This window comes from Somniosus microcephalus, chromosome 14 (assembly GCF_052327205.1).
Source record: "Somniosus microcephalus isolate GS21.2 chromosome 14, FLI_Smic_1.0, whole genome shotgun sequence".
Taxonomy (NCBI): domain Eukaryota; kingdom Metazoa; phylum Chordata; class Chondrichthyes; order Squaliformes; family Somniosidae; genus Somniosus; species Somniosus microcephalus.
Window position 1 is genome coordinate 45620437 of NC_141000.1, and position 26962 is coordinate 45647398.

Here is a 26962-nt window from a genome sequence, read left to right on the forward strand (position 1 = left end):
ATTGGACTGTGGAAAGTGAGGACTTGACGTTGTGTGGACAAAGTCCCACTCTTTGGCAAAGTGTCGGAAACTTGCATTGTAAAACTGGGGTCCGTTGTCTGTGAAGACCTCGCTTGCCACGCCATGTCTGGAGAATATGGCTTTCATACATCTTATCACAGCATCTGCAGTGGTGGTGTACAGTCTACAAACCTCTGGATACAGGGAGTAATAGTCTGTGACTACAAGATAGTCCTTCCCTTGACATACGAATAGGTCAGCGCCTACCTTCTGGTAAGGTCTGTCTGGTGCTGGGTGTGGCTTTAGTGGTTCTACCGGATTGCTTGCTCGATATTTCAGGCATATTGTGCAGTTTGACACCTCATTTGTCACATCTTGGTTGATTCTTGGCCAGTACATCACCTCTCGTGCTCTATTCTTACACTTTTCGATTCCCAGATGTCCTCCATGGATCCTTTTTAGCATCTCTTTTCTCAGACTCTTTGGGATAACTATTTTACTTCCTTTGTAGATGATGTCTTCGACCACTGATAGTTCCGCCCTGCAGTTCCAGTACTCTGCCATGTCAGGTGAGCAGTCTTGCTTCATGTTGGGCCATCCATCCAAGATGCATTTCCTCAGTCGTCTCATTGTTTCATCTTTGTTTGTCTCAGTCTTTATGAGCTCCATTTTTGCATCTGCTATGGGCAGTGCACTTGTGATCATGTCCACGTAGGCGTTCACTTTTTCATCCATTTTGGTGCTTGCGGGCTCACTTGGGTCAACAGCTCTGGACAACGTGTCTGCTGTATACATCAGCTTACCCGGTGTGTACGCAACATTCAATGTATAGCGTTGCAGCCTGATCATCATTCTTTGTATTCTAAGCGGACAGCTATTTAGTGGCTTTTGGAACAATGCAATCAAGGGCTTATGGTCAGTCTCTACACTGATTGCTTGTCCTGCCACAAACTGGTGAAATCTTTCACAGGCGTATGTGATGCTGAGCAGCTCCTTTTCTATTTGAGCATATCGCGTCTCCGCGTCTGTCATTGAGCGCGATGCATATGCAATAGGTTGCTAGTAGTCATATTTTTGCAGAAGAACGGCACTGAGCCCACTCTGTGATGCATCTGATGATATCTTGATGGGTCTCGCTGGGTCATTAAACCTCAGAACTGGTTCCTCTGTGAGCAGTTTCTTTAGATCGCTCCATGACTTCTCATGCTCATGATTCCATTCCCATTCTATGTTCTTTTCAGTTAGTCTTTTCAGTGGTGCCATCTTTTCTGAGAGGTTGGATATGAATTTATCCATACAGTTGATCATTCCATTAAACCTCTGCACGTCCTTTTTGCATTGTGGCTTTGCATATTCTCAATGGCGGACACCTTTCTGGGATCTGGTCTGATGCCCTCACCGCTAAGGATATCTCCCACGAATGTCAGTTCTGTCACCCCGAGCTGGCATTTCTCTCTATTCAGCTTCAGGTTTGTTTTCCTTGTTGCTTCTAGCACTTTTTTCAGTCTCTCGTCATGCTCAGTTCTCGTGGTTCCCCATACTATGATGTCATCCATTGATGTATCAACTCCCTCCAGGTGCTCATAGATCATATGGATAGTTTTGTGATACACTTCAGGAGCTGAGGCAATGCCAAATGGTAACCTTAGGAATCTGTATCTGCCAAATGGACTGTTGAACGTGCACAGTCTTGAACTTGCCTCGTCCAGTTTCATCTGCCAAAATCCTGATGATGCATGTAACGTGCTGAAATACTTTGCATTTGCAAACTGTGACATGATTTCCTCACGTGTAGGAAGCTTGAAGTGCTCTCTCTTTATTGCTCTGTTTAGATCTCTTGGATCCAGGCAAATTCTGAGCTTTCCATTCTTTTTGTCCACAACGATGAGGGAACTCACCCACTCAGTTGGCTCATCTATCTTCTGAATCACGTTCAGGCTTTCCATCCTGTCCAACTCTGCCTTCAGTTGCTTTTGAAGAGCAAACGGAACTTTTCTGCATGGATGTATGACCGTTGGCATATTTTTATCTACTCTGATCGTGTGTTCTCCTGGAAGGCAGCCTAGACCCTGAAATAGGTCGTTGTACTCTTTCATGAGTTCATCATAGACTGTCTCTCCTTCGCTTTCCGCAACGAGGACTCTCTTTACCAGGTTCAGTCTCTCACAGGCTTTTAAACCTAGTATGGCTTGCACATCCTTTGGCACCACGATTAATGCTAGCGTGTGCTCTCTGTCCTTGTGTGTCACTTTGACAATGCATCTTCCTTTCACTGGTATATCAGTACCTGAGTATCCTGTCACTTTCACTTTTGTTCCATGTATCTTTGGTCTGGGTCTAATTTTCTTAAAATCAGTCTCTGATATCACATTAACTTGTGCTCCAGTATCCAATTTAAATGAAATGTGTATGTCATTCACTTTTAGTGTCAACATCCAGTCTCTTTTTTCTTTTTTGTTTTCAGACACAACATCCACATAGAACTCCTCTATCTCGCTTTCATCTACTGCATGGACCTTGCTTTGTTGCGCTTGGTTCTTACAGCAACGGGCATAATGGTTGTTTTTGTTGCAACTATTGCATGTTTTACCATATGCTGGACACTTTTTTGGTGTATGCTGTGTACCGCATCGACTACATGACTTTCGATTGCCCCTTTCATTTTTGTTCGCTGGCCACGCCTCTTTTTTCACATTGGCGCTCTTTTTGTTAAACGGTTTGTGTCTGTTCTTTCTCACTGCATCCACGTTGCAGCTACTGTCACTGAACAGCTCCTTTGCCTGCGACTTCACAATCTCTGTAGCCCTACACAGTGCTATGGCTTTTCCCAGGTCTAGATTTTGCTGTCTTAGCAGTCTTTCCCTCAGACCATTATCTGGAATACCACACACCAGTCTGTCTTTTATCAGCGAGTCTGTCAGTCCCCCAAATTCACATGTTTTGCTTCGGTTTCTCAGCTCAGTCACATAATGATCAATAGTCTCTCCTGTTTTCTGTACACATGTGAAAAATCTGTGCCTCTCAAATGTCACGTTACGTTTAGGTATGCAGTAGGCCTCAAACTGTTCCATTATTTTATCCAGCTTCATTTTGTCTCCATCAGCAGCGAATGTGAAGTTATTATACACCTCCAGCGCTTCATCACCCACGATATGTAAGAACACTGACGCTTTCATTTTATCACTTTTCTCGTCAGCTCCGATTGCTGCTAAATACAACTCCAAACGTTGTTTGAACCTCCTCCAATTTTCAGCCACATTACCTGTCAACTGAAGCTTCGCCGGTGGGTGTAAACCTTCCATTTTTCACTTCGTTAGCTATTCTCCAAAGGTAAGTAACGATGTTCTCTTTTGGCTTGCTAATATGTGGAGAGCTGATTTAACTTCAGATTTTTCCTCTTCATCTCTTTCAATCACTTCTGACACCATGTATTGATTTGTATGTGGGTTCAATGACGATACATTCATGAAAGAGAATGTCTTTTTATCTAAAGTATGTTCAACTCAGTTAACAGCATTACAGGAGACACCATCTTAGAGATCCATCTAAAACGGAACTAAAACTAAACTGCTTCTCTCTCACATGCCCTCTGCTGGTAAGGCATAAATAATCAAACAGGCAAATATGCTGCTAAGGCATCATAATCAAACAGGCAAATACCATCACTATTTGCTGATATCATTACAGCCACGTTATCGATAAAGAGGGGTTACATAAGTCCCCAGAGAAGATTGAGGCAGTAGTCAAGGCTCCAGCACCGGAAAATGTGTCACAACTGAGGTCGTTCCTCGGGCTGGTAAACTACTACCATAAGTTCTTGCCAAATTTGTCTACTATACTACACCCACTGAACACCCTACTGCAAACTGGGGTGCCATGGAAGTGGAGTGACGAATGTAGATGAGCTTTCCAGAAGAGCAAAACACTAATCACATCGAAAGAGGTATTGGCCCATTACAACCCAGCATTATCAATTCAGTTGGCATGTGATGCATCACCCTACGGCATTGGAGCGGTGCTGTCGCACAAATTCTCGGACAGCTCAGAGAGGCCAATAGCCTTTGCGTCACGATCACTAACCTCAGCCGAGCGTAACTACGCCCAGATTGACAGGGAGGCCCTCAGCCTAGTGTGGGGAGTGAAAAAGTTCAATCACTATCTGCACGGGCAGAAATTCACCTTGCTGACTGATCACCAGCCTCTTGTCTCCATTTTTAATCCGAAGAAGGGCGTTCCGGTGATGACTGCGCAACGACTACAAAGATGGTCACTTTTTCTAGGGGCGCACCACTATGAGATTGAATATAAGGGCACGAAACAGCATGGAAATGCTGATGGGCTATCACGCCTGCCACTGCCTACTGCGGAGGAAGCACCAGCAGTGGATCCTGTCGAAATATTCCATTCGACTATAGTTGAATACCTACCGGTAAGTAACGCTTGTATCGAAAAGCAGCCCGAAATGACCCGACACTGTCTCGGGTATATGATTTGACGGTGAAGGGATGGCCAGCATTCTCGACAAGGAGAGAACAGCTGTCAGTGTGCCGGGGGATCTTGATGTGTGGATCCAGAGTGGTAATTCCACCCAAGTTAAGGGATAGAGTGCTCAATGAGCTTCATGAGGGTCATCTGGGAGGGGTAAAAATGAAAAGCCTGGCCGGGGCTTATGTGTGGTGGCCGGGAATCAATAAACAAATCGAGGACCTGACCAAGAGCTGCTCAGGATGCCAGAAAGTCCAAAATGCACCACCACAGGCCCCTCTACACCCATGGGAGTGGCCCTCATCTCCATGGCAACGGGTGCATATTGATTTTGCTGGTCCATTCATGGACTCAATGTTTTTAATAGCCGTGGATGCGCACTCGAAATGGCCTGAGGTCAGCAAAATGTCCTCCACTACCATGGAGAAAACTATTGCAGTCCTACGGACCATTTTTGCCAGGAATGGCTTGCCAGAACAGATTTGCTCCGACAACGGACCACAGTTTGTGTCCGAAGAGTTCCGGAGGTTCTTGAAAAAGAATGGGGTAAGGCATTACACATCCGCCCCGTATCATCCAGCCACAAATGGATTGGCTGAGAGGTTCGTACAAACCTTTAAGAAGGCAATAAAGGCTATGTACAATGACAACATTCCGCTGCAGCACAAGGTGGACAATTTCCTGTTCGCCTACCGGAATGCGACACATGCAGTCACCAACCAGGCCCCAGCCATGATGTTCTTTAACCGAAGGTTAAGATCTCGCCTGGATTTGCTTGGACCAAATGTACGAAGAGATGTGGAGAGTAAGCAATTCCAGCACATCCATGAGAAGCCAACAAGGAGCTTCAATGTAGGGCAACCAGTTTTGGCCCGCGACTACCGAACAGAAAAATGGCAGCCAGGAACGATATGCACACAGCAGGGCCCACTAATGTACACAGTGGACGTTGGGGAGAGCATCATGAGACGCCATGCTGACCAGATCCTAGAGTCACAGGAACAAGTCAACCCCATGCCTCACCCATACGTACCTGGTGATGAACCCGACGTACAGGTCGCATCTACCCCAGAAACAGTAGCATCGGAAGCTGATGAACCAACCGATGACAGGGGGCCAGAATCGCCTCCACACCAAGAGGAAGACACTCGGGAAAGGCGCTATCCAGAAAGGATCAGAAAGCCTCCCCAAAGACTGAATATATAAATAGACTATTTTCAGCTAATGTTGCATGTTAAAAGTGTTCATTGTAATTAGTTTGATATTTAATTGTTAAATGAGTGTTATGGTACTGTTAATCTAAAAGGGGAGGAATTGTAATGTATATACCTTTAAGGGGGGAAACTACTTTTTACAGCTAATGTATACTGTAGTACCGGCAGTGACCACACCTGTATATAGCACTGAGTAGTAATCTGTACAGTCAGTTCAACTGTGAGCCACGTTGAGTAAACACCTGTTGTGCCGTTTCTGCTGCAGTCTGTATCTTATTATACCCAGACACAACACATCTTGTAGATGGTACACACTGCAGCCACAGTGCGCCGGTGGTGGAGGGAGTGAATGTTGAAGGTAGTGGATGGAGTGCCAATCAAAGCGGGCTGCTTTATCCTGAATGGTGTCGAGCTTCTTGAGTGTTGTTGGAGCTGCACTCATCCAGGCAAGTGGAGAGTATTCCATCACACTCCTGACTTGTGCCTTGTAGATGGTGGAAAGGCTTTGGGGAGTCAGGAGGTGAGATACTCGCCACAGAATTCCCAGCCTCTGGCCTGCTCTTGTAGCCACAGTATTTATATGGCTGGTCCAGTTCAGCTTCTGATCAATGGTAACCCCCAGGATGTTGATCGTGGGGGATTCAGCAATGGTAATACCATTGAATGTCAAGGGGAGATGGTTAGAGTCTCGCTTGTTGGAGATGGTCATTGCCTGGCACTTGTGTAGTGCGAATGTTACTTGCCACTTGTCAGCCCAAGTCTGAATGTTGTCCAGGTCTTGCTGCATATGGACACGGACTGCGTCAGTATCTGACGAGTCTCGAATGGTGCTGAACAGTGTGCAATCATCAGCGAACATCCCCACTTCTGACCTTATGATGGAGGGAAGGTCATTGATGAAACAGCATTGAGGGAGCACTGTACTGTCGGAAGGGGCAGTACTGAGAGAGTCCTGTAAATTCGGTGGGTCAGTACTGAGGGAGTCCTGCCCTGTCATAGGGTCAGTACTGAGTGCGACCTGTACTGTCGGAAGGGCAGCACTGAGGGAGCGCTGCACTGTCAGAGGGTCAGTACTGAGGGTGCGCCACACTTTCGGAGGGGAAGAACTGAGGTATCGCTGCACTTTCCGAGGGGCAGTACTAAGGGAGCGCTGCACTGCCCAAGATGCAGTACTGACGGAGTCCTGCACTGTCAGAAGGTAGTGCTGAGGGAGCGCCGCACTGTCGGACGGGCAGTACTGACGGAGCGCTTCACTGTCAGTGAGGCAGGACTAAGGGAGCGCCGCACTGTCGTAGGGGCAGTACTGAGGGAGTCCTGTATTATCGGAGGGGCAGTACGTATGGAGCGCTGCACTGTTGGAGGGGCAGTACTGAGGGAGTCCTGCACTGTCAGAGGGTCAGTACTGTGAGAGCGCTGCACTGTCAGAGTGGCAGTACTGAGGGCGTCCTGAACTGTCGGAGAGGCAGTACTGAGGGAGCGCTGCATTCTCGGAAGGGCAATACTGAGGTGACTGCTGCACTCTCAGAGGAGCAGTACTGAGGGAGTGCTGCACTGTCAGAGGGGCAGTAGTGAGGGAGCACAGCACAATCGGAGGGGCAGTACTGAGGCAGCGCTGCACTGTCGGAGAGACAGTACTAAGGATGTATTGCACTTTCAGAGGGGCAGTACTGAGGGAGTGCTGCACTGTCAGAGGGGTAGCACTGAGGGAGCACTGCAGTGTCGGAGGGGCAGTACTGAGAGAGTCCTGTATTGTCGGAGGGGCAGTACTGAGAGAGTCCTGTATTGTCAGAGTGGCAGTACTGAGAGAGTCCTGTACTGTCGGAGGGGCGCTACTGAGAGTATCCTGTATTTACGGAGGGACAGTGCTGAGGGCTGCTTCACTTTCGGAGAGGCAGTACTGACAGAGTCCTGCACTGTCAGAGGGGCAATATTGAGGGACCGCTACACTGTCGGAGGGGCGGTACTGATGGAGTGCTGCATTGTCGGAGCGCTGCACTGTCGGAGGGGCAGTACTGACGAAGCGTGGACTGTAGGAGGGGCAATACTGAGTGTTGTGTATGTAATATGTGTGCTACTTGAACCTATGGACAGGACTGCACTACTTGTAGGGCGTAGTGATACGCAGTACCACTCCTGGCCATAGGGGTATAAATAGTACTGTGGGTACTGATCTCCCCTCAGTTCCCGCCTGTGGGCATGAAGTAAAGACCTACGTGCAGTCCCTACCTCCAACCAGTAAAGACCTGTTTGAGTTATACGTTTAAGTCCTTGTGTTAATTGTTCAATACAATACACATACTTAACACTGGCGACGAGTCGGTTCGAACCCTGCAGCAGTTATTCCACGGCGGCTTCGTCCAAAGACAGGACGTTGAAGAGAGGTTTCAATCCTCAACACCCCACTCAAAACTGAAGGGCAGCAGAAATCCTGACAGCTTCCAGCGACTGGAAGCGACAGGCATTAGGACCCTGAAGCCTCCATAACCTCGTGGGTAAGCCAAGCAGCATTGGCTGCAAAGATAAGGGCGATCGCAATCCCTGATAAGAGCCGCGGTGAAACGCGCGAGTGGGTAAGCCAGAGCCCGGGAGGGAGCGAGCAAGAGCCGCGCGAGCGGGTGAGCCAGAGGCCGGGAGCCGCTTCAAGTGCGAGGCGCAGCGCGGGCCAGCGATCGGGACCAAAGATAAGGGCCGCACTCGGACTGAAAGGCGCGGCGGCTGCAGAAGCTCAAGGTGCGAGAGCCGCGGTGCACAGCGCGGGCCAGCGATCGGGACCGAAGATAAGGGCCGCACTCGGGGGCTGAAGGGAGACGGCGTCGGGGGACGGGTGAAGACCGCCAAGCGTGGGAAAACCGCCATTTTGTGGGCGGAGGACGACGGCAAGAGCGGGAAGCCGCCATCTTTGATAACAAGTAAAGAAAATGAAATCTGAGAAATTGCAAATCTACAATGCCTAAACACGGGAATATTAGCACCTTTGATAGTGATCTCGAAGATTGGGCCATATATGCTGAAAGAGTAAAAAATTATTGTAAGGCCAATAAAATTCGTGACCAAGATAAAGCTCTAACATTATTAAATTTAATGGGTGTGAAGACATACGGGCAATTGAAACACCTGTTATCACCAGATGAACCGGCGGATAAGACGTTCGATGAGATTGTTACTGTCCTGAAAGATCATCTAAACCCCACGCCGCTGATGCTAGCGGAACGATTTAAATTTTACGACAGAAGGCAGCTACAGCATGAAAGCAATGCTGAATATTTGCTGGAATTGCGTAAATTAGCGAAATATTGCCAGTTTGGAACGGGACTGACAGAGGCACTTCGAGACAAATTTGTGTGTGGTTTATTTAAACAAGATACACAAAAGCGACTGCTCGAGGAGAATGAGCTGACGCTTGAGAAGGCGGTCACTATGGCAGCAGCACATGAAGCCGCAGCGAGAGGCACGGCAGTAATGCAGCTACGGTCACCGGAGCTCAGTGCACACAAATTGGGTGTGAGTTCTGGCAAATGTTATCGTTGTGGAAAGACAACGCATGATCAGAACCAGTGTTGGTTTAAAAACCAAGAATGTAGAACTTGTGGTAGGCTTGGACATATAGCTAGAGTATGCAGGTCAGCGAAGAAGACCAGCAACAAGAAGTCACCGCAAGGGAAATACACAAAGGTACACAAGGTGGCCGAACAGGAGTCCGATTCAGACGCAAGCAGTATTGAACTGGCTAGCTTAAGGGTACTCAACGTTGGTAAGGGTGCAGACCTCCAGACAATTTGGGTTACTCTTCAGATAGAAGGAGTCCAAGTAAAAATGGAATTGGACACTGGATCGACATTGTCGGTCATAAATAAGAAAGATTACAGAAGGTTATTCCAACATATTCCCCTACAGGATACGGAGATTATATTGACAACATACACGGGGCAAAGAGTGTACCCCATCGGGAAAATAGAGGTTGCAGTGGTCCACAAGGGCGAAGACAGTCAAATAATGGACTTATATGTGATATCTGAAGGAGGTCCTCCACTACTAGGACGGGAGTGGATTAGGAAAATGAATATGGACTGGCATTTCCTACAAACAATAACGAGTGAGAACTCGGTGAAGATAGTCGGCCCAGACTCTGGAACAGATGATGGTAAGCCCAACTCAGGTGCAAAAGACAAAGTTTCAGCACAGAATTCCACTGAGCAACAACAACATAGTTTAACTGTGGATTCTGAGTCTGGCAAGTCTACTGATGTGCCCATTTCTGAGGGACACCGGGCTCGAACTCAACTCCATTTCAAACTACAACAGCAATTAGAACAAATGCTTCGCCGTTTTGAGCAAGAGTTGAATGCAACGAAAGAGTTCTTTGATATAGAGTTGGAGAATCTGGAAAGACAACAGAAGCAGCTGATGGAGAAAATGGAGCAGGAGCACACAAAACGTCTGATGTCAGAGGAGTTAACGGTCAGCCAACTCCTGCATATGCTGAAGGACAGGACTCTGAAATGGGAAAAACTTGAACACGAACTTCAATATTCAAACGAAAGGGGTTCGGAGCTCTCAAAGGTTATTGGAAGAGCTGAGGTGGCAACACAGACTGAGATGACTGCAACAGAGCAGCCCTTGGATGCCAAAAGTACGCTGACTCACGTCAACGTAGAACAACAGACCGCTGAAACAGCTGCTCTGGTAGAGGGATTGAATAGTCCGATCAATCAATCTCCAAAAGAAGTTGAAGTAGTAAAATCTCAAATGAGGTCATTAGTAAACGACTTGCTGAAAGCCCAGAAAAAGCTGGATGCAGAGGTACACATGAAGAAGTCTCTTCAGGAAAGATGTCTGGATTTGGAACAAGAGCTGGCTAACGTCCAGCTGGGTATGGAGGAAATAGACGACCCTCTCACTGGTCTAGCTCAGGACGACACCGAATATTACCATGACCTGGTGGACGACACCGAATATTACGATGTCCTGTCCTGCCCAGCTTGTAACTTCGACTCCCAAAGTGCAGAAATCATGGAGGAGCACCAAAAGTCTACGGAACATCGGGAGAAGCTGGCTCTATGACGGAAACAGGAGGAAGAGAAGGAGGAACTGCGCATGCAGCTGGCAGCTGTGGCAGCTGACAATGGAGCCCAGAAAGTCTCCAAGAAGCAGAAAAGGAAAAGTCGAAACAGAAGATGACCCATCTGAACCATTATTACCTCTACCAGATCACACACGTGGTCCCTCTGAACGGAGCCAATTCAGTTCGGAAGTTCAAACTGTTAAATCCATGGAAGGACTATTGAATGAGTCACTCCAGCAACGTGAACCGACTACACCACAGAGATTGAATCTGTGAACTGTTTCCCGCAGAGACTGAATCTGTGATCTGTTTTGACATGAAGTTATCTATGTATCTATGTTATTCTGTTATGTAAACCTGAAGTTATATATGTATATATGTTATTACGTTATGTTAAATGGGGAGATGACTAAAGCTAAGAAGGGAGGAATGTTGTGTATGTAATATGTGTGCTACTTGAACCTATGGACAGGACTGCACTACTTGTAGGGCGTAGTGATACGCAGTACCACTCCTGGCCATAGGGGTATAAATAGTACTGTGGGTACTGATCTCCCCTCAGTTCCCGCCTGTGGGCATGAAGTAAAGACCTACGTGCAGTCCCTACCTCCAACCAGTAAAGACCTGTTTGAGTTATACGTTTAAGTCCTTGTGTTAATTGTTCAATACAATACACATACTTAACACTGAGGGAGTCATGTATTGTCGGAGGGGCAGCACTGTGTGAGTCCTGCATTGTCAGAGAGGCAGTACTGAGGGAGCGCTGCACTGTCAGAGGGGCAGTACTGAAGGGGGCACTGCACTGTCGGAGGGGCAGTACTGAAGGAACGCTGCACTGTCGGAGGGGCAGTACTGAGGGAGCACTGTACTGTCAGAGGGGCAGCACTGATGGAGCGCTGAACTGTTGGAGCGCTGCACTGTTGGAGGGGCAGTACTGAGAGAGTCCTGCATTGTCAGAGGGGCAGTACTGACGGAGCGTGGACTGTAGATGGGGCAATACCGAGGGAGTGATGCACTGTCAGAGGGTCAGTACTGAAGGAGCGCCACACTGTTATAGGGGCAGTACTGAGGGGGTCCTGCTCTCTCAGAGGGGCAGTACTGAGGAAACCTTGCACTGTCGGAGGGGCAGTACTGAGGGATTCTGTATTGTCGGAGGTACAATACTGAGGGCCGGCGCACTGTCAAGAGTCCATACTGAGGGAGCGGCGCACTGTCAAAGGGACAGTACTGAGGTAGCATTGCACTGTCAGAGGGGCAGTGCTGAGTGAGTCCTGCACAGTCGGAGGGTGAGTACTGAGTGAGTCCTGCACAGTCAGCGGGGCAGTACTGAGGGAGCATTGCACTGTCAGAGGGGCACTACTGAGGGAGTGCAGCACTGTCAGAGGGACAGTACTGAGGTTGCGCAGCACTGTCGTAGGGGCAGTGCTGAGTGAGTGCTGCACTGTCGGAGGGTCAGTACTGAAGGAGCGTTGCACTGTCAGAGAGGCAGTACTGAGGGAGTGCAGCACTGTCAGAGGGTCAGCACTGAGGGAGAGCAGCACTGTCGGAGGGGATGTACTGAGGGAGTCCTGCGCTGTTGGAGGGGCAGTACTGAGGGAGTCCTGTATTGTCGGAGGGGCAGTACTTATCGAACGCTGCACTGTTGGAGGGGCCGTAGTAAGGGAGTCCTGCACTGTCGGAGGGTCAGTACTGATGGTGCACCGCACTGTCGTAGGTGCAGTACTGAGGGAGATCTGCACTGTCAGAGGGGCAGTACTGAGGGAGTCCTGTATTGTAGGAGGGTCAGTACTGACAGAGAGCTGCACTGCCAGAAGGGCAGTGCTGAGCGAGCGATGCACTGTTGGAGGGGTGGTACTGAGGGAGCGTTATACTGTCAGAAGGGCAGTGCTGAGGGAGCGCTGCACTTTCGGCGGGGCATACTGAGGGAGTCCTGCACTGTCAGAGTGGCAGTACTGAGGGACCCCTGCACTGTTGGATGGGCAGTATTAGAGTGCGCTGCACTGTCAGAGAGGCAGTACTGAGGGAGTCCTGCACTGTCAGATGGTCAGTACTGAGGGAGCGCCGCACTGTCGGAGGGGCTTTACTGATGGAGTCCTGTGCTTTCGGAGGGGCAGTGCTGAGTGAGTGCTGCACTGTCAGAGGTGCAGTACTAAGGGAGTCCTGCTCTGTCAGAGGGGCAGTACTGAGGGAGCGCTGCACTGTTGGAGGGGCAGTACTGAGGACTGCTGCACTGTCAGAGGGTCAGTGCTGAGGGAGCGCCGCACTGTGGGAGGGGCAGTACTGAGGGAGTCCTGCATTGTCGGAGGGGCAGTACTTACGGAGCGCTGCACTGTCGGTGGGGCAGTACAGAGGGAGTCCTGCACTGTCGGAGGGTCAGTACTGATGGTGCACCTCACTGTCATAGGGGCAGCACTGAGGGAGATCTGCACTGTCAGAGGGGCAGTACTGAGAGAGTCCTGTATTGTAGGAGGATCAGTACCGACGGAGAGCTGCACTGTCAGAAGTGCAGTGCTGAGGGAGCGATGCACTGTTGGAGGGCAATACTGAGGGAGCGCTGCACTGTCAGAGAGGCAGTACTGAGGGACAGTGCAGCGCTCACCAAAGTACTGCTCCTCTGGTGCAGCACACCCTACGTATTGCCCCTCTGACCGTGCAGGTGTCCCTCAGTACTGCCCCTCCGACAGAGCAGCGCTTCGTCAGTATTCCCCCTCTGACATTGCAGGACTCCCTCAGCACTGTCAGAGGGGCAGTACTGAGGGAGCGCTGCACTTTCGGAGGGGCAGTACTTAAGGAGTGCTGCACTGTCAGAGGGGCAGTACTAAAGGAGTCCTGCAGTGTCGGAGGGGCAGTACTGTGGGAGCACTGCACTGTCGGAGGGGCAGTACTGAGGGAGTCCTGTATTGTTGCAGGGGCAGTACTGAGGGAGTGCTGCACTGTCGGAGGGGCAGCACTGAGGGAATGCAGCACTGTCAGAGGGTCAGTACTGAGGGAGCGATGCACTGTCAGAGGGTCAGTGTACTGAGGGTGTGCTGCACTGTCGGAAGGGCAATACTGAGAGACTGCTGCACTGTCAGAGGGGCAGTATTGAGGGTGTGCTGCACTGTCGCAGGGGCAGTACTGATGTGGCACTGCACTGTCGGAGAGGCAGTACTGAGGGAGTGCGGTAATGTCGGAGGGCAGTACTGAGGGAGCGCTGCACTCTCAGAGTGACAGTACTGAGGGAGGGCTGCACTGTCGGAGGGGCATTACTGATGGAGTCCTATACTTTCGGAGGGGCAGTGCTGAGGGAAAGCTGGACTGTCAGAGGGGCAGTACTGAGGGACTGCTGCACTGTCAGAGGGTCAGTACTGAGGGAGCGCTGCACTGTCGGAGTGTCAGTACTGAGGTAGCGCTGCAGTGTCCGAGGGGCAGTACTAAGGGAGCGTTGCACTGTCGGAGGGGCAGTACTGAGGGAGTCCTGCACTGTCGGAGTGTCAGTACTGAGGTCGCGCTGCACTGTCCGAGGGGCAGTACTAAGGAAGCGCCGCACTGACGGAGGGGCAGTACTGAGGGTGTCCTGCACTGTCGGAGGGGCAGTACTGAGGGAGCGCAGCATTGTCGGCAAAGCAATACTGAGGGATTGCTCACTGTCGGAGAGGCAGTACTGATACAGTCCTGTACTTTCGGAGGGGCAGTGCTGAAGGAGAGCTGCACTGTCAGAGGAGGAGTACTGAGGGACTGCTGCACTGTCAGAGGGTCAGTACAGAGGGAGCGCTGCACTGTCGGAGTGTCAGTATTGAGGGAGCGCCGCGGTGTCGGAGGAGCAGTACCGAGAGAGATCTGCACTGTCGGAGGGGAAGTACTGAGGGGGTGCTGCAATGTCGGAGGGGCAATACTGAGAGACTGCTGCACTGTCAGAGGGGCAGCACTGAGGGTGTGCTGCACTGTCGCAGGGGCAGTAATGATGTGGCACAGCACTGTCAGAGGGGCAGTACTAAGGGAGTCCTGCAGTGTCGGAGAGGCAGTACTGTGGGAGCGCTGCACTGTCCGAGGGGCAGTACTGAGGGAGTCTTGTATTGTCGGCGGGGCAGCACTGAGGGAGTGCTGCACTGTCGGAGGGGCAGTACTGACGGAGTCCTGTATTGTCAGAAGGGCAGTGCTGAGGGAGCGCTGCACTTTTGGAGGGTAAGTACTGAGGAAGTCCAACACTTTCGAAGGGATAGTACTGAATGTGTCCTGCATTGTCAAGGGTCAGTACGGAGGTAGCGCTGCAGTATCCGAGGGTCAGTACTGTGGGAGCGATGCACTGACAGAGGGTCAGTACTGAGGGAGTGCCGCACTGTCGGAGGGGCTGTACTGAGGGAGTCCTGCACTGTCAGATGGGCAGTATTGAGTGAATGCTGCACTGTCGGATGGACAGAACTGATGGAGCACTGCACTGTCAGAGGGGCAGTACTGAGGGAGCGCTGCACTGTCAGAGGGGCATTACTGAGGGAGTCCTGCACTGTCGGAGGGGCAGTACTGAGGGGGATCTGCACTGTCAGAGGGGCAGTACTGAGCGAGCGCTTCACTGTCTGAGAGGCAGTACTGAGGGAGTCCTGCACTGTCGGAGGGGCAGTACTGAGGGAGTGTTGCACTGTCCGAGGGGCAGTACTAAGGGAGCGCCGCACTGTTGGAGCGGCAGTATTGAGGGTGTTCTGCACTGTCGGAGGGGCAGTACTGAGGGAACACTGCATTGTTGGAAGAGCAATACTGAGGGACTGCTGCACTGTCGGAGGGGCAGTACTGAGTGAGTACTGCACTGTCGGAGGGGCAGTACTGAGGGATTGCTGCACTGTCGGAGGGGCAGTACAAATGGAGCGCCATACTGTTGGAGGAGCAGTACTGAGGGAGTCCTGTACGGTTGGAGGGGCAGTACTAAGGGAGTGTTGCACTGTCCGAGGGGCAGTACTAAGGGAGCGCCGCACTGTTGGAGCGGCAGTATTGAGGGTGTCCTGCACTGTCGGAGGGGCAGTACTGAGGGAGCGCCGCACTGTTGGAGCAGCAGTATTGAGGGCGTCCTGCACGGTCGGAGGGGCAGTACTGAGGGAGCACCGCATTGTTGGAAGAGCAATACTGAGGGACTGCTGCACTGCCGGAGGGGCAGTACTGAGTGAGTACTGCACTGTCGGAGGGGCAGTACTGAGGGATTGCTGCACTGTCGGAGGGGCAGTACTGATGGAGCGCCATACTGTTGGAGTAGCAGTACTGAGGGAGTCCTGTACGGTTGGAGGGGCAGTACCGATGGAGCGCTGCACTGTCGAAGATGCTGTACTGAGGGAGTGCTGCACTGTCAGAGGGGCAGTACTGAGGTAGCGCTGCACTGTCGGAGGGGCAGTACTGAGGGAGCGCTGCACTGTCGGAGTGGCAGTACTGAGTGTGCGATGCACTGTCAGGGGCAATACTGAGGGAGCACTGCACTGTCTCGGGCAGTACTGAGGGAGCGCTGCACTGTCGGAGGGGCAGTACTGAGGGAGCGCTGCACTGTCAGAGGGGTAGTACTGAGGTACTGCTGCAATGTCAGAGGTGCCGTCTTTCAGATGAGATGTTAAACCGAGACCCCGTCTGCCCTTCTGGGCTGAGGTAAAAGATTACATGGTCAATATTTCGAAGATGGGCATCGCAGTTCTCTCTGGTGTCCTGTTATCACTCAACTCACATCACTAAAAAAACAGATTATTTGATCATTGCCACAATGCTATTTGTGGGACCTAGCTGTGTGAAAAGTAGCTTCCACATTTTCCGACATTACAACAATGACAACAATTCAAAGAAAGAGAACTCAATTGTAAAGTGTTTTGGGATGAGCTGAGGTTGTGAAATGCACAAGGAATTTTCCGGAGAATGGAAACACTTTGGTTCTACTTACTACAGAATCCCCCTGGGCTGCAGGTTGAATCCTGTCGGACGAGCAGTTAGTTTGATCCTCTTCAGCTCACTGATGTAAACCTGGAAGTGTTGAGTTGAACGGGATCGTAGGCGATTAGCTTTCACTTTCTACCGTGTCAGACAAGAGGCGATATGGGAGTGGTCCGATTGTCAGTGTCAACGCAGCAAATCTGTGTTTGTGGAGAACAGTGAATCCTGTGCTGTCAGATCCCCTCAGTACTCAGTGCTGGAAAGTGGGATGAGGCTGGATCACTCATTTTTGTCTGTCAGACACGATGGGTCGAATGGCCTCCTTCTGTGCCGTAAATTTCTATGATTCTTTGATTCTAATCCCAACAAGAAGTGGAAATTGGTCCAGAGCCAAGTATGGAATTGTAAACTCAACAGTCAACACACTCACACTCACACAAACTCACACTCACACAAACTCACACACACTCACTCACACTCACACACAAACTCACTCACACATACAAACTCACACTCAAACAAACTCACACACTTACACACACACACTCACTCACACTCACACACAAACTCACTCACACACACAAACTCACACTCATACAAACTCACACTCACACAAACACACTCATACAAACTCACACTCATACAAACGCACACACAAACACACTCATACAAACCTACACTCATACAAACTCACACACTTACACACAAACACACTCATGCATACTCACACACAAACACACTCACACAAACTCACACACAGACGCACACACATATTCACACACTCACACACTCAAACAGTCACACTCACATAAACTTACAAATGCACACATTCTCACAAACTCAGACACTCACAAAAACACCCACTCACACAAACTTACACAGTCACTGTCACACTAAATCACACACACACACACACCAATAGTCATGCTCAGACACAAACTCACACATTCACACACCCTCACACACTTGTACAAACACACACACCCACACACACACACTCACACACACCCACATATTCACACTCACATACACACAATCACAACCACACACAGTCGCACTCACACAAGCTCACACTTATTCTTAAGCACACACACTCAAGCACTCACACATTCTCACACACTCACAATCACACTCACACACACTCACACAAACACTCACACACACACTCACACACACTCACTCTCAGTCACACTCACACATTCACACCCACATTCTCACACTGACAATTACACACACACACACATACACACACTCATACTCAATCACACACACACATACTCAATCACACACATTCACACTCACACGCAATCACACTCATATACAATCACACCACCACACTCACAATCACTCACACAAACACACTCTCTCTCACACACTCCGACACACTCAAATACTCTCAGACACACACTTACACATACACACTCACACTCACACAAACACACTCTCACATGCTTACACACACATGCTCACACACACACCTTCACACACTCACTCTTGCACACACACTCACAGTCAGACTCACACATTCAGCCCCACACACCCACACTCTCACACTGACAATTACACACTCACATACCTACTTACACACACTCGTACTCAATCACACTCACACATACTCAATCACACACACACACACACTCACACTCTCACACCATCACACTCACACACACTTACAATCACTCACACACAATCACACTCACTCACACACAAACATTTTCACACACACACTTAAATACTCACACACAGACACACACTCACACACACACATACACATGCAGACTCTCTCACCCACTCACACACACTCACAGACACACACACTCACACACACACTCATACACACATTCACACATACGCTCACACACACAGACACACACACACTCAAACACATTCACACTCACACACACATTCACTCTCACACCATCACACACACTCACACACACACTCACGCATTCACACACACACTCTCACACACACACACACAATCTTACACACACTCATACACATTCACACCCACACACCGACAATTACACACTCACACACATTCACATCCACACACACACGCTCACATACACACACACTCAAACACATTCACACTCACACACACTCACTCACACGCACACATTCACACATACTCTCACACAAACTTACACACACTCATACACATTCACACTCCCACACGCACTCACACTCATACACAGACAAACTCACACAAACACACACACACAAACACACACACACTCACACACAGACACTCACACAAACTCACACACACACTCACTCACTCTCACACACACTAACACTCACACATTGGCACACACACACAGACACACAAACTTACACACATTCACATGCACACACGCACACACATGCACTCACACTCACACTCACAAACATACTCATTCTCACACACTCACACTCACTCACACATTCACACACACACTCTCACACACACAAACCTACACACACTCATACATATTCACACTCACACACAAACCCACATGCACTCACACACACACACACTCACACACAGACACTCACACAAACTCACACACACACTCACTCACTCTCACACACACTAACACTCACACATTGGCACACACACACAGACACACAAACTTACACACATTCACATGCACACACGCACACACATGCACTCGCACTCACACACACTTACATACTCACACACAGACACTCACACTCACTCGCAGTCACGCACACACACATGCAAACACACACATACACACTAACTCATACACTCACATTCACACAAACTCACACACTCACTCAAAATCACACTCACACACACTCACAGTCACAGTTACACACTCACACGCACTCATACTCACACAAACTCACACACTCACACTTAGACACTTACACACCCACGCACATACAATCACATGCACATGCTCACCCTCACACACACCCTCACACACTCACACTTGTTGTGTATGTCCCTTTAAGGGAATAACTGGTCTCAGACTGCAGTACCGGCAGTGACCATCCCTGTATAAAAGGCCCTGGCAGGCTTCTGTAGTTTCAGTTTCCAGATTGTCTCCATTCAGTAAAGACTTGTTAAACCAACTCCTGCATTCCGTGTCTCCATTAACACACGGATTTAATACTGGCGACGAGTAAGAAACGAACTTACCTGCAACTCGGCAGCACCTCAGACGACGTTATTGAAGGTCGAAGCCAGAAAAGAAAAAAAAATAATCCAAAGAAACTCGAGAAACGGGCGTCGACCGTGGACAACCGCCCTCCAAATCATCGGATTGAAAATTTGCAGGGGAGACTGTCAAGAGCCAGGCTTGGTTCCCCAGTCTGTGGTTTCCCAGCTAATCGGGCTGGTGGCAGGTAGTGCACTGATTCTTCCTAGGCTGTGGCGGGCTAGAGCGCGATCGGGTGGCTCTGCAACGGGGCCGGGCAGCGAGTCGGGAAGCAAAGAGAGAGAGAGAGGGTGGAGCACACAGGGCGCGGCCGGTGCTTCGCAGCCAGGCAGCGTTCGGACCTAAGAAGAGGGAGGGAAGTGTCCCAGAGGGTCCGCTCCACGACGGGAATGGTTAAAAATAAAAATACCGCGGAGAGCGGCGTTGACAGCAGCGGCAGCGGCGGGAAAGCGCGGGAGGCGCCATCTTAACTTGGCGGGGAAGAAGGAAAAGCGCGGGAGGCGCCATTTTGATCCATCGGGGACGAAGGAAAAGCGCGGGAGATGCCATCTTAGATTTTCAAGATGCCAAAGACTGGCGATATCACTGCCTTTGATAATGCAATAGAAGGCTGGACCACGTATGTGGAAAGAGTCGAGGTATATTGCGAGGCAAACGAAATAGCCGATGAGAAAAAGGCATCGGTATTGCTGAATTTAATGGGCGCAAGAACGTACGGCCTATTGCGGGACCTGATTACTCCAGCCAAACCGAAGGCGAAGAGTTTTAACAAAATTGTTGCTATCCTACAGGAACACCTAAATCCTACACCGCTGCTGATAGCAGAAAGATTTAAATTCCACAGGAGAAATCAGCATAAAAATGAGAGCAATGCTGATTACCTTACGGAACTACGCAAGCTATCAAAGCACTGCCAGTTCGGAGCAGGACTGGCAGATACCTTATGGGACAAATTTGTCTGTGGACTCCTGAGTGAAGGAACCCAGAAGAGGTTACTCTCAGAGAAAGAGCTGACGCTAGATAAGGCTTTCAGCGTGGCAGTATCGTACGAAGCAGCAGCAAGGGGAGCTGCGGAAATACAACAAAAGCCACAGGAATACGGCACCCACGAAATGACACGGGGATTTGCAAAATGTTATCGCTGCGGCAGAACAAACCATGACCAGAAGGACTGCTGGTCCAAGGACAACATATGCAGGCAATGCGGAAAGATGGGACACATTGCACGAGTTTGCAGGTCTGAGAAGAAGACCAACGACAATAAAAAGGCTACTAAGGAACCGTACAGGAAAGTACAAAAGATGACGGACAGTAGTTCCAAAGACCAGATGAGCGATAGTGAATCCGGGAACAAGAGACTAAGCTGTCTCAAACTTCACAACGTAATCGCAAAAGAGGATTACCGAACCATTTGGGTCACCCTCACGATAGCAGGGTCTCAAGTCAAAATGGAATTGGATACAGGATCAGCTCTAACCGTCATGAATCGACGAGACTACGAGCGGCTATTCTCACACATACACTTGAGAGAGACATCCATTGTCTTGAGGATGTATACGGGGCAAAAAGTATACCCCAGAGGAAAAATAAGGGTGCCTGTCGAATACAACGGCAAGAAAATATGGAAATTGTATCTCTACATTCTGCAAGATGGTGGACCACCGTTATTGGGACGTGACTGGATCAGAAAGATAAGTTTAGACTGGCACTCCATTCAGGCACTGACGGTGGCTGGTAAAAAGGATGACGACGTCACTCCTGGCCGATTGTCAACAATCTTAGCTGACGCCAAAGAGGTATTTCAACAAGAACTGGGCACTCTTAAAGGCGTAACTGCCTCGATAAAAATAGAGGAGAATGCAATTCCCAGGTTTTTCAAAGCAAGACCGGTACCACATGCAATTCGCCCAGCCGTCGAGGCAGAGCTGGAGAATCTGGAGCATGCAGGCGTGTTATCTAAGGTAGACTGGAGCGAGTGGGCGACACCCATCGTTCCTGTCATGAAGAAAACGTTAAACAATAAGTCTGAGGAGCCAAGGAAGGCTCGCATCTGTGGGGACTTCAAGGTGACAGTGAACCCAGTCCTTCACACAGTACAATATCCTCTTCCAAGGATAGAAGATATCTTCGCCTCACTATCCGGAGGGAAGCGTTTTATAAAAATTGACCTAGCGCAAGCATATTTGCAGATGGAGGTTGAAGAATCCTCTAGGAAGTATCTCACGATAAACACTCACAAAGGTCTTTACCAGTATAATCGACTGGTATTCGGAGTAGCATCAGCTCCGGCGATATGGCAAAGAGCGATGGAACAAGTCCTGCAAGGGATTCCGAGGACTCAGTGTTACTTGGACGACATCCAAGTGACACGTGAAGATGACAGTGAACACCTTGCCAACCTAGAGCAGGTGCTCACTAGACTACGTGAACATGGGCTACGAGCCAATTGCCCCAAGTGCTAGTTTTTTAAGAAACAGATATCGTATTGTGGCCACGTGATTGATGAAGAGGGGTTGCATAAGTTCCCTGACAAAATTGAAGCGGTAGTTAAGGCTCCAGCGCCTGAAAATGTGTCACAACTGAGGTCATTCCTCGGATTGGTGAATTACTACCATAAGTTTTTGCCGAATTTGTCCACAATTCTGCATCCACTGAATGCCCTACTACGAACGGGAGTTGTTAAGTCTGTGAGTTGTTCAAGTAATTAATACTCAGACTTAATCAGTAACAATAAAACAGGTCTTTACTGGTTGGAGGTAGGGACTACACTGAATACAAGATTACTGCACAGTGCTTATATACCGGTGTGTTCACCCCCGGTATTACGTCTACAGCAGCCTGAGAAAGTAGTACATCTCTTTAGGTGGAACAGGCTTAAACTCTCTTAAGGTGGAACAGGTTACATACACAACAGGAGTAGCATGGAAATGGAGAAATGAATGTAAGCGGGCCTTTCAGAAGAGTAAGGACCTAATCACTTCAAGAGAAGTGTTGGCTCACTACAACCCATCACTACCGATAAGACTGGCGTGTGATGCATCTCCCTACGGCATTGGGGCGGTACTGTCACATAAATTCCTTGATGGTTCTGAGAGGCCGATAGCTTTTGCGTCACGCTCGTTAACTTCAGCCGAGCGTAACTACGCCCAGATTGACAGAGAGGCCCTCAGCCTGGTGTGGGGGGTGAAGAAGTTCAATCACTACCTGCATGGTCAGAAATTTACTCTACTAACTGATCATCAACCTCTCGTCTCCATTTTCAACCCTCAGAAGGGCGTACCGATAATGACGGCACAACGGCTACAGAGGTGTTCCCTTTTCCTAGGGGCACACCAATATGACATCGAGTACAAAGGAACTAAACAGCATGGGAATGCTGATGGATTGTCGCGCCTACCATTGCCGACAGTGGAAGAAGAACTGGCAGTGGATCCAGTGGAGTTATTCCACTCGACTATTGTCGAATGTCTCCCTGTGACGAATGCAAACATAGAAAAGGAAACACGAAATGACCCGACACTCTCCTGGGTCTATGATTTAACGGTGAAGGGATGGCCAGCACATGGCGAACCACTGCTGCCATCATTCTCGCCGAGAAGAGAACAGCTGTCAGTGTGCAGAGGAACCTTGATGTGTGGATCCAGAGTAGTAATTCCACCCAAATTGAAGGATAGAGTGCTCAATGAGCTTCATGAGGGTCATCTGGGAGGGGTAAAAATGAAGAACTTAGCCAGAGCGTTTGTGTGGTGGCTGGGAATCGATAGAGAAATCGAAGAGATGACCAAGAGCTGTACAGGATGCCAGAAGGTCCAAAATGCCCCACCACAAGCCCCTCTACATCCATGGGAGTGGCCCTCATCTCCATGGCAAAAGGTGCACATTGATTTTGCGGGTCCCTTTATGGACTCGATGTTTTTAATTACGGTGGATGCACATTCAAAGTGGCCAGAGGTAATAAAAATGTCCTCAACCACCACAGAAAAAACTATCACAGTCTTACGAACCATATTCACCAGGAATAGGCTGCCTGAACAGATTTGCTCTGACAATGGACCACAGTTTGTGTCTGAAGAGTTCCGGAGGTTCTTAAAGAACAGTGGTGTTAAGCATTACACATCCGCCCCATATCATCCAGCCACTAATGGATTGGCCGAGAGGTTTGTTTAAACATTCAAGAAGGCTATCAAGGCAATGTGTAATGAAGATATACCCCTACAACACAAGGTGGATAACTTCTTGTTTGCTACCGGAGTGCGACACATGCGGTTACCAACCAAACTCCAGCCATGACGTTCTTCAATCGAAGACTACGATGCCGCTTGGATTTGGTTAAGCCAAACGTCAGAAGAGATGTGGAGAACAGGCAGTTTCAGAATATGAATGAAAGGCCGACCAGGAGTTTTAAGATAGGTCAACCAGTTTTGGCCCGGGACTACCGCACAGAGAAATGGCAGCCAGGAACGATCTGTACACGGCAAGGACCTCTAATGTATACCGTGGATGTTGGAGAAAGCATTGTAAGACGCCATGCTGACCAGATTCTAGAGTCACTGGAAAACCTCAACTCCACACCACGATCTGATACACCTGGCGATGAAACCGAAGTACCAATTGCATCTACCGCAGAATCGGTGATATTGGAAGCAGATGAACCAAACAACGACATTGATCCCGACTCAACCTTGCCAGAAGAACCTGATATCCCAAAGAGGCGTTATCCAGACAGAATCAGGAAGCCTCCTCAAAGACTGAACTTATAATTGCTTAACTTCAACTAATGTACCTAGCAACCGTAATTGTAATTGTAATTAGTTATTATTTAGTTGTTAAATGAATGTTATGTACTGTTTATCTAAAAGGGGAGGAATTGTTGTGTATGTCCCTTTAAGGGAATAACTGGTCTCAGACTGCAGTACCGGCAGTGACCATCCCTGTATAAAAGGCCCTGGCAGGCTTCTGTAGTTTCAGTTTCCAGATTGTCTCCATTCAGTGAAGACTTGTTAAACCAACTCCTGCATTCCGTGTCTCCATTAACACACGGATTTAATAACACTTGTACACACACTCACAGTCATATTCACACCCCCGCATCCACACTCACACACTGACAATTACACACTCACACACCCACTTACACACACACATACTCAATCACACACACACATACTCAATCACACACGCATGCTCACGCACACACACTCAGACTCACGCACACACACTCACACTCTCACACCATCACACACTCACTCACACTCACACAAACACACTCACACACACACTTAAACACTCTCACATACACTCACACACACACACATACACATGCACACTCACACCCACTCACACACACTCACAGACACACACACTCACACACACACTCATTCACACATGCTCACACACAGATACACACTCAAATGCATTCATACTCACACACACTCACTCTCACAGACACACACTCACTCAAACAAACTCTCACACTTACACAAACTCATACACTCTCATACTAACTCACACTCACACACACTCACTGTTACACTCACTCACACTCACACAAACACACTCACACACACACTTAAACACATTCACACACACATACACATGCACATGCACACTCACACACCCACTCACACACATTCACAGACACACACCCACATACATGTAAACACATTCACGCTCACACTCACGCACTCACACATTCGCACACACAAACACACCCACACAAACTCACTCATACTCACACAAACTCACACGTTCACACAGACACACACTCACTCAAACAAACTCTCACACTTACACAAACTCACACTCTCACACTAACTCACACACTCACACAAACTCACACACTCACTCAAACTCACACTCACACACTCACACACAAACTGACACTTACATACACATGCTTACACTCACACACACACACTCATACTTGTACACACACTCACAGTCACACTCACACATTCACACCCACACACTGACAATTACACACTCACACACCCACTTACACACACTCATACTCAATCACACACACACATACTCAATCACACACACATGCTCACACACACACACTCACTCACACCATCACACTCACTCATTCACACACTCACACATTCACACTCACAGACAGACACACACAGACACTCACACTCACACGCAGACACTCACACAAACAGACAAACTCACAAACTCACACACGCACTCAAAATCATACTCACACACTCACACAGTCACACACAGGCACACAGTCACTCAAACAAAATCTCACACTTTCACTAACTCACACACTCACACAAACACACACTCACTCAAACTCACATTCTCATTCATTCACACACACTTACACACACACTCACACACACACACTCACACTCTCACACGCTCACACTTAGACACTTATACACCCACTCACACACGCACACTCACACACGCATACTGCCAGAGGTACAGTACTGAGGGTGCACAGCACTGTCGTAGGGGCAGTACTGCTTGAGTGCTGCACTGTCGGAGGATCAGTACTGAGGGAGCATTGCACTGTCGGAGGGGCAGTACTGAGGGAGCGCTGCACTGTCTGAGGGGCAGTACTGAGGGAGCGCTGCATTGTCGGAGAGGCCGTATTGAGGTAGCGCTGCAATTTAAGTTTAGCTGGTGTGGAAAAACTGAGAAAAACAAAAGCTTTGTTGAACAAAAGATTAAGTTTCAGTCCAAAATTTAACCTTGGAGTTGCAGTTGCTATCGTGAATTTTCCAAGGCAGTTTGATTTGTTTTGTTTAAATGTGAAAAACAAACTGTCTTTATCGATTGGGAAAGCTATTTTAAATATACGTGAAGTGACGCAATTGCTTGCATCTTACAATATTTGCTCCGCCTTCTTATAAACCTGCAAAGGAGTTAACCCTTTCTGCTGGTAGCTGTTTTTTAAAAAAAAAATTGGTTTACCAAACAACTTTGATCTATGTTTTCTATCTTTAATATTGTATTAGACGGTAAAGTTTCTCCAGACGCTCATGAATGAGTTAGAATACGAGTAAAAGAGACCTGTTTAATCTTTTAAGTCCATGAATTATTGATTAGATGTTAAACTGTAATGTCACTTGAAATGATTGTAAGACTGAATTTAACTGTGACTGTAATAATTGTGTTTTGTAGATATGTAGAAATGG

The 26962-nt window shown here is 48.8% G+C and overlaps 1 protein-coding gene and 1 pseudogene across 2 annotated transcripts in view; both read right to left on the reverse strand.

Annotated features, from left to right (window-relative positions):
• LOC147107474 (myelin-associated glycoprotein-like) overlaps nt 1–16801 on the reverse strand; it is a 247690-nt gene extending 230889 nt beyond the window's left edge. For both annotated transcript variants that reach the window (XM_086006537.1, XM_086006536.1), the window contains exon 1: nt 16649–16801. The gene's annotated coding sequence lies outside the window, so the exon portion shown is untranslated. The remainder of the gene's footprint in view (nt 1–16648) is intronic.
• The window catches only part of LOC147107475 (uncharacterized), a 95899-nt pseudogene continuing 81076 nt past the window's right edge, over nt 12140–26962 (reverse strand).